At 45.8% G+C, this 7,698-nt stretch overlaps 1 protein-coding gene across 3 annotated transcripts in view; it reads left to right on the forward strand.

The window, feature by feature from the left end:
* Positions 1-4,677: 4,677 nt before the first annotated feature.
* The window catches only part of SLC5A3 (solute carrier family 5 member 3), a 21,486-nt gene continuing 18,465 nt past the window's right edge, over positions 4,678-7,698 (forward strand). For all 3 annotated transcript variants that reach the window (XM_035896368.1, XM_035896367.1, XM_035896370.1), the window contains exons 1-2: positions 4,678-4,687; positions 7,574-7,576. The gene's annotated coding sequence lies outside the window, so the exon portion shown is untranslated. The remainder of the gene's footprint in view (positions 4,688-7,573; positions 7,577-7,698) is intronic.

Raw genomic sequence — 7,698 nt, forward strand, 5'->3', positions numbered from 1 at the left:
CAGCAGTGCAAGAAGATGGATGGTGCTGGTGTGAACACCAGAAAGACCTGGGTTTTACTCCCACTCACGTCATACACATTTTGTGCAGCTTGATGCATGCCATTTCCCCCTCTTTGTACCTTCGCTGCTTCTCACACCGTTTTCTTGGCTTGGCTATTCAGAGCAGCGAGTCCCCAGGATAAGGACAAGGACTGTTGCCTCCCAAATGTTTGCAAAGCAATGCAACAAAAACAGTCTTTCAGGTTCATGACAAAACCCTTCAGTACTCTCATAAAGGAGAAATGCCAGTACTTGGTTGTCTCCCAGGTGATGGGATTTCAAGCTCCTTTTGCTAGAAATGCACATGATGTAGCTAGAATTATTATTTTTTTTTTGGCATAAGTTATCAATGAATGCATAATACCTGTTTTTCACCTGTAACAGGAAACCACTGCAGCAATAATTTGGCCATTCTGGCACAGCCTGTGTCTGTTTACAGTCGTAGAAGGTAGGAAGAGACCTCAAGAAATTATCTAGGGGTCAGAAACCTTTCACAGTTTGCATATTACATCTGATTTCTTTTTCCCTGCTTTGAGGTTACATGCGCTGGAAAGAACTTACTGGGAGCTGAGAGACCCTTCATCTGATGACAACACTCTCATGATGCCATGACTCCCAGCTTCAGAGGCTACATATGCCTTTCAAATATGGGTCTGCAAGTTATTATGTACAGTTGCCTCACAAGCTGTTGGCCTTGGGTCTAGTACCCCCCCTTCCCAAACACTCTCAACAATATCTAAATGATGCCTTTTTCCAGCTGTTTTTAAAACCATCAGTGCTAAAGACTCAGTGACCTCTATTGGCACCAAGGCTTTCTTAGCCTCCTAGCTAGGAAGTTTTTCCTCATATATAGCAGAAACTGTAATTCTAGATACTATTTTAGCTCCCTGCTTCCCTCCAAGCATTCAGAGTCACCTACTGCCTTCCACTGAGCAGCTACCTTTTACATATTTGAAGACTGTTATCATGTTTCTTCTCAGCCCTCCTTCTCTAGGCTGAAAACAAGCCCAGTTCTTTGAGATTTTCTTCCAGGGTCAATTTTTAAAGACTTGTAGTACTTTTTGTTGCTCTCAGGACTTTTCCTAATTTCCCATCCCTCTCTTGAGTTCAATGACCAAAGTGCATCAGTCCATTTTCCAGTTTGAGACCTCACCAGTGCTGAGTAGGAGTGGAGAAATTATTTCACGTCTCACCTAGCCAATTTGTGCATTTCAGCACAATACCTGCTTTTCCACACCAGTATGGCATTGTTAATTCTTAGTCAGCTTGAGCTCTTCCAAAATCCCCAAGGCATTTTTGTGCAGGTCTCTTGCCTTGCTGCTCTCCATTTGGGGGTTTATTCTTACCTAATAGTTTATTCCTGCTCTTACTGCACCAAATCCTATTGTTTTCAGCAGTTTCTTCAATTGATCAAGATGCTACTCCTGCCAAGGTGCTTTTAGAACTTTCTCTACAAATTTGGTAGCCATACTCCATACCCCATCCTCCAAAACACAATGACAATAGTGAGTGGTACGAGTCCCGGGAAGGGCATCTGTGGGAACTGCTTTCCATAATTCTGCCACTTCAACAATGAAGCAAGGATAATTCCTCTTCTAGTGTTTTTTTTTTTTTCAAGCAGCTGAGTCCACCTTACAATAGTTTCGTTTTAGCTCGCTTACAAGAAATCACAAGAGACTGAGTTGAAAGCCTTGTTCAAGTCAAGATACGTAATATCTATTGTCTATAAGACCTGCTACTTGTCAGAGAAGGAAATTAAGCTTGGTTCGACGTGATTTGTTCCCGGCAAATCTTTCTTGGCCTTTACTTATCATTTCATTATTTCCCATACACAAAAGAAAACTTTGTTTGATTATTTGTTCAATTTCCAGCAATTCAAGTTAGGCTGTTTTCTCCGCCTATATTCCTCAAGCTGCTTTTCTTCTTTTTTAAAAACGGGTACTGTAATCACCTGTCATTGGTCGTCTGTTCCCCAGGTGCTGTGGGAAAGGATCCCTCGTGGCTCTAGGATTGCTTTAGCCCATTTCCCGCGTGCTCTCAGTTGGTTTCTGTCAGGTCTGGCTGACTGGAAAATAACCAACTAACTGAAGTAGTCTGTTCTGTTTTTTCTGTTATTTAGCCTTAGATGTTAATGGTTAGTCAACTGATCATAGTTAGTTCTTTTTACTGAGGAGTGAGGGGAAAAAGACATTAATGACTTTGGCTTTTTCTGTGTCACCTCTTACTAGCTTTCCATCCTTGTCGAAGGGTAGATCATTTTTTTTGCTATTGTCTTGCTCTAACTTCTAACGCATAGGAGTGCTTTCTTGTTACCCTCTATTTCCTTTGCTAATTATCTTGACTTTTTTGCCTCGGCCTTTCTGGTTTCATTCTTACAGACTCCTTTTATGCTTTTATTCTTGCCCTTAGTTTGCTGTAGTGTATGGTCACATTGCAGGGCTAATGAGCCACTTACTGAGATTTAAACAAGTTGCTGCCTGCAAGCTGGGGCACAGAAGCCGATGGTATGCCTGCTGTGGCTCTGCAGCTTTCTTTCCGGGGGTCTTCCTCTACTTGTTCCTGCATTTATAGATGTTTCCTTGTCATCTTGTATTCCCCATAAACTACCATTTGTTACAATTCCTTTTGCACTTGTATCACTGACCTGCCTACCTCCTAGTTTAAAGCCTCACTTACATAGGTGAGCCCTCTCTTCCCACTTCTTTCCCTAGGCCCCACTGGCACTCAGCTGTTCTTGAAAACTCACCTGAGTCCTCCTCGTGACCCCACCTTCCCAACCACACATTAATTTCCGGTGTGCCAGAGCCAATGCCTTTGCCTGGAAGGACTGGACCCTGTCAGAGCCCCTGACCCCTCCACTGTCACTCCCACCACCACCCAGCCATATTTGACTTGCTTACTTGACATGCTCACCATTAATACACATGCAAAGGAGCAGTAGAGGGTCTCTGTGAGAGGGCCAGGTGAGTCACAGCAACCTTACCACACCATTTTTGGTGGGCAGGACACCTCCTGGGGTATCAGGCTGAACAGCAGAAAGATGCCTTTTCCTCCCCTTTCCATAGAAAAGAATCACCGGCCATAAATACATTTTGTTACTTCGCAGGTGAGATGGTTTTGGGATGAGCTTGGGTTGGAATTACCTGTAGTCCAAGGTTTTGTAGATTCTGGCTACTTGGCTTGAGACAGTTAATATTTCAAGTGAATATTTCAAGACATTGATATGTTCTTCACTCAGAGCACTTAATCTGTCTAGCACCAATTGAATTCAGTTTCATCTGGGATCATTCAGCACTTCTGCAAATTAGACCACAAAATGTCAATTCAGATACCCAGAAACTAGGAGCATGAAATTCGTGGCCACCTGCAAGAAGTGTGGTTTAACTGACTTATCCAGCATCATACAAGAACTATGGGGCAAAGGAGGGATCAAATCCATTCCTAAGGCAGGGCTCAGCTGTTTTAACCAAGAGCTCATCCTTTTTCACATGATCCTGTACTGTCATTTACTGCGCATCTTCCATTTGCTGAAACAAATGTGGAAAAACTCCTGCAGAGAGCAGCCTCCTCCACTATGTAGTCCTGACACAGCTCCAGAGCAGCTCCACCCCGAAAAATAAATGTGGCAGAGATCCCATGGAAAGAAAAGTATGCAATTATATACTTCGCATATGCATATGCAAAGGAGAGGAAGGAGAAAATAACACTCCTCATTATGTAGTATTGATCTTGCAACCTAGTCCTCATTTAAAGCAGATTTTATATGTGCAATTATCTAGCTTTTAAAAAAGCAAACAGTAAAAAAAAAATAATCACCCCCCCTTCCATCATGCAGCATCATATTGTCGTAAATGTCATCAGGGCTGAAGCCTTTAGTTTTACCACAGAGCTCTCTGCCACTCTGAGCTAACAGGGAAACTGGTAAGAGCCACAGGTTGTCATCCGTGCGTGGACAGGAGGAATATTAAACAAATTTACTTTGGCGGGGGATTCACAGGTATTTGCTGACAGAAAAGAACTGGTGGCGGGGTGGTGGAGTGAGGGTGGGGAATCCAGGTATCTGTGGTTTTATTAGAAGGTCTGAAATCCACGATTCTTCCTGTTCTCTTCTAGGACAGCCCGTTCAGCTTCCTACTTCCATCTTTCCATGTCCTAGTCTTCTTCAAGACTGCCCTTTCTCCACCCCAGTCTTTTTCCATCCATTTTTACTTCTCCCTTTCCCCTTACCCTCTCATTTCCATCCACTCATTAAATCCTAGTCCCACTTTGAGAGCACCACACATCGCGATCTCCTCCACAGTCCATCCTGCTTGTCCCTGCTCCGGTCTCTTTGGCCCATGCTTTACCCTGACAGTCCCCCTCTTCCTTGGTTTCTCAGCTCTGTTTCCTTTCAGTCCTTCCTCCAGGGGCAACCCTGCCCACCTGTCTGAGAGCCCTATTCCCAGCCAGATACTTCAGGAGCCCTGTGTACAAGCTTACAACAGCCCCATCTATCAATACTATCCCCTTCACTGCAGGTTTTCTCACTCACCTGGACCCTCGGGACCAGATGACTTCTGATATTTCACTGCTCTGACCCAGCTCCACCCGTCACCTCTTTGGGGTACATCTGGACCACAACCACTGCCATGACTGCAGAGCCGTGCAGGTGTTCCCACACAGGCTTGGTACTCCCTACTTCCCTTGCTGTTACCTCAAATGTATGGGGCTTGGCTACAAACCGTCCTGAGAAGGTGAGTAAATACTAGGGAGAATAGGCATGTACCTGTATCTATATCCCTGTCTATAGACCAACACCAGCACAAGCAAACAAAGTGTAATTACTCTTTCCACAGGCAATTCCTGTTTTCTGCTAACACCTCTGAAAATCTGTCCTGATGTGAAGTTCAAGACAGCCAACATCCTAGTCCTACACCTGTGATAAATTTTGATTTTAGTTTGATATTGTGCAACATGCCACAGCTAGAAATTAAAGCCTATATTAAGAGAATTGGCTTTTCTGTGGTGCACGGAGTACTTGTTTCAAAACTAGGTATGTTCCACCATAAGAAAGAGATCGCTGAAGCGCAGTATTGTTGTGCTTAGAATGGCTATTACTGGTAATTTTGAGGGTTTAAAAGTGCAGTATTTTTTCTTTCATTTTCCCTCTTAATCCTGCCATGCCGGACTAGCTTCTTTGTCAGGAGTCTATGAGATATTGCATGACTTTTTTTTTAAATCCCTACAACATTTCCAACAGCTTCTTCACACAATAGGTTCTGTATTTACATATGCATATAGAAAGCATGAGGACATATTTTTATCTTCTGCTTCATTAGAAAGAGCGATGTTGTTCATTAGCATGCTCTGTGCTGCTCTCTAGCATAGGGATGGATGTGAAAGAGGCTAAGATGCAGAGAGGACGGTTTGCCTTTGTAGCACACCCAACCTCCAGCATGAAAAAGTCGTAACTTGAGCCTCTCAAAAGTCAAAAGTTTACACTTGTTACTTAAAAAAAAAAAAAATAAAATCGGTATTAGGGGAGTTTATATTTCCGTACTGAGTATTTAGGACATGGCCACTACATGTTTTTCAGACCTTCCTCTATAACCACGTGCTCTTCAATATTAAATGAGAGTTTCCTACGGTCTCTGGATACTTGTGGTTAGTGCTTTGAGGACAGAACAAACTTGTGAGATTCAAGGTAGCTCACACCTGGTGGACATGCTACATCAGTAGCGAGAAAGTCAGAAAGCCTTAGGGATTCCCACAAAGATACGGGACACCGCCGATGTATGCAAGCGGTCAGTCCACGAGCGAGTGTGCACAGCTATACGTAGGCATGATGTGCGAAACCAGATGTCCGCACACGCGTGGCATTCAGAGACAGATAGAGTCGCTGTATCCGTGCCGCTAATGCGCATGAGAGACCCTCAGGCACACAGATCTCATTCAGTGAATATATATAGGGAAGCCTGTCTGGGAGCGTGTTTGTTAGATCTCGTGTGCAAGTGTTTCTGCACGTGAGCAAATCCCAGGCACGGGCAGAAGTGGACTCAGGCTCAGCCTTACATTTGCGGGGTCTTGGGGCGCAGCCTTGAAGTATGGGTGTGGGTGGGATTTGCCAGAAAGGGAGGGAGGGTTTGTGGGCCACATGCAGATGTGTATTTGTGGGGCTTGCATGTGGAACTTAGGAGTGAGTATGAATGGTGAATATAAATGTATACCCAACTGAGAATCAAATATTGGCATTTGAAAGCGGCACTAGATATTTCAGTATATAGACTTGGGGATTTGCATAAAGTTCTGCATGTGAGAGAGAAAGACTTCGGGAACAGGGATTGAATGTGTTTCCTTTTTTCTGGCAGAGGAGTGTTTTAAGCAGGTAGGGCGTTGGTAGAGTGGGAGGGCGTAGGGGTTTCATGTCGTGGGGAGAGAACAGCATGGCTCACGCGTGACTGTGTGCCACCCTGGCCGGGTGCACCGGGAGGGTGGGAACAGCTGTCCCATCGTGCGTGTATGGCACGGATACCTGGACATTCTTGCCTCCATTGGGGACCATCACTGGGAAACTATCTGGGTTTCCTCTGGAACTGACCAGGCACCTGCTCAGAACAAGGAAAAAACTCAGGCCAGGCAACACCATATTAAAAAAAAACAAACAAAAAAACCAGGCAAAGTAACCCAGAGAGGGCTTGTAGGTGGTAAGCGCCGACAGGCAGTAAATGATACCTGTCAGCTGACTGGCAATTACTGCCTAAGCACTGGGGAGGGGGGAGGGGGGGAGAGTTTGGGAAGATGTGTAAACATTTCTGCGTAGGCAATTCATCCTAGGACAGCTGATCACTTGTAGCGGTACACAAAACAGCTCCTGGCACCCATGTAGGCTTTGTTGTGCCTGTAGGGCACAGTACCCGTAGGGATCAACCCCAGAACTCATACCTGCTTCAGATGAGGAAGGCCCACAGCAGTACCAGGCGCTGGCTGTGCTGCAAGTCACGACAGAAAGTGCTGGGAAAAGTTTTCAGCTAGCAATACCCGCACCTTGGATTCGTTTCACCAACTATGGTATTACTGTGGTGCACACAGAGCAAAAGCAAGTGACCCTGCTTGTTGGTGCAGAAGGGCATGGCTGAGGGCTCTCGGTGAGGTGGGGCTGTATTTCATAGACTGCTATTTCATTAAAGGGTTTTTAAATCTCGAGATCTGCCTTCTTCCCTGCTTCCCCTTCCGCTTGGCTCTGCTCTCTCATCCCCTGCCTCCCTCTTTTTGGACGGGGTCAAGTGATGAGGGCTTCAAAACCTCGGGCAGAAGCTCGGCGCAAGCTCGCTCTCTCTAAAGCCCGGCTGTGTGTCGGGCGCTCTGGGTACATGCGAGTGTAAGAGAACAGGGTACCCCTGGAAGGACGCGTCTCTGTGTGGAGGAAACAAATACTGTTGAAACAAGCCTGGCGTGCCACCAGGCTCTCCAAACGCCCCCCTTGGGTGGATGCAGGTGGTCATAGGCTTCCGGCAGAGCCACAGCCGGACACCGGCATCAGATGTGCTGCTGACAGAGGGTTTCTGTGTCGCTGACCTTGATGGCTGCGCACGAGTACAACACCAAGGGTGCATGCCGGGCACCGCCGGCTGGGAAACGTTTGCCCAGGAGCTCCCTCGCGGGGGGCACCCGGGCATCAAG

The sequence above is a fragment of the Egretta garzetta genome, unplaced genomic scaffold, assembly GCF_000687185.1.
Source record: "Egretta garzetta isolate BGI_Z169 unplaced genomic scaffold, ASM68718v1 scaffold45, whole genome shotgun sequence".
NCBI lineage: Eukaryota > Metazoa > Chordata > Aves > Pelecaniformes > Ardeidae > Egretta > Egretta garzetta.